The sequence below is a fragment of the Mustela putorius genome, unplaced genomic scaffold (genome assembly GCF_011764305.1).
Source record: "Mustela putorius furo isolate JIRA1106 unplaced genomic scaffold, ASM1176430v1.1 tig00000785_pilon_pilon_pilon, whole genome shotgun sequence".
NCBI lineage: Eukaryota > Metazoa > Chordata > Mammalia > Carnivora > Mustelidae > Mustela > Mustela putorius.
In genome coordinates, this window is record NW_025421480.1 from 1351811 (window position 1) to 1353116 (window position 1306).

General features: G+C 50.7%; 1 non-coding gene across 1 annotated transcript; it reads right to left on the reverse strand.

Moving 5' to 3' along the window:
* Positions 1-278: 278 nt before the first annotated feature.
* On the reverse strand, positions 279-411 carry LOC123393276. The gene has a single exon (XR_006608025.1). It is a non-coding gene; the product is annotated as a small nucleolar RNA SNORA70 (small nucleolar RNA).
* Positions 412-1306: the final 895 nt, after the last annotated feature.

Below are 1306 nucleotides of genomic sequence, written 5' to 3' on the forward strand. Positions count from 1 at the left end.
TTCAGCCACCATATTTTCAAATTCGTCTCCATTAAACTTAGTAAAGCCCCACTTCTTGGAGATGTGGATCTTCTGGCAGTCAGGGAACTTGAACCTGGCCCTGTCTAGGGCCTCCGTTACATGCCCCCTTTTCTGCAGCTTGGCACAGATGGACATGATGATTGGGCCAATGTTGACCTTGGCCACTGTGCCCTGGGGCTTTCCAAAGGCACCTTACATACCTGTCCAGAGCCTAGACTGGGGATAACATGAGGTCAGACATGAATGTCCACTGGAAGATCTGTCTCCAAGGCCCCTTAGGGCAAGCCCTATAAGCAACAGACTTCATACCCTGCCAAGGAGGTTACGGTTGGCAGCCGTGGCACACCGGCCCCCACGGGGAAAGAGCACAAAGGGCTTCACTGGCTGCAGAGTGTTTACCTTTGAAGAGACCAGGCGCAGCTTCTTTCTCTCTCTCACACCCCACATCCAGTCCAGTAGGAAATTCCTCATCTTCCAAACACATGCAGAATTCAATCACTTCTCCTCCTTTGTATGGATACCACCACGGGCTTGGTCACCAAACCCTCTTCCCTGACCTTGGCCCCAGTCTCCTCACCAGTCTCTTTTGCTTTTACGTTTTCCTGCCTTTGGTCTGCTTTCGACACAGCAACCAGAATGAGCCTATTGAACCAAAGTCAGATCATATCAACTTCTGCTTACGATTCTCTGGTTCCTTTCTCACTCAGAATGAAAGCAAGGGCCTAACGACCCACAAGCCACCCGAGCTGCACACCTAGCTTCTCTAGGCTTAGCTGCTCATCTCTCGTCTTGACCACTCCCTCCTGTCACCCTGGCCTCTTGCTAACCTAGCAGATACCAAGTGCACCCCTCCTTCACGCCTCTACGGGGGTTTATTCTGTCGAGAATGCTCCTTCCCTAGAGTTGCAAACAGCTTGCTCCCGCGCTCGTTCAGCTCTCCATTCAGAAGCCTCAGTGAGACCCCGGACCACACTATTTAAGACTGCAGCCCCTCGGATAAAAGATCTGAACAAACTGGGCGAATGATCTCAACAGACAACTTTCCAAAGAACATACACAGATGGCAAATCATCCCAAGAAAAGATGCTCGACATCATATGTCATTAGGAAAATGCAAATTAAAACAACTAGTAATAATAATAACGGACAACACCAAATGCTGGTAAGGATGTGAAACAATAGGGACTCTCATTCACTGCAGGCAGGAACGCCAAAAGCCCAGCCAGGAGCACTGGGGGCAGTGGCCCACGCCTGGAGTCCCAGCTACTTCGGAGGCTGAGGCAGG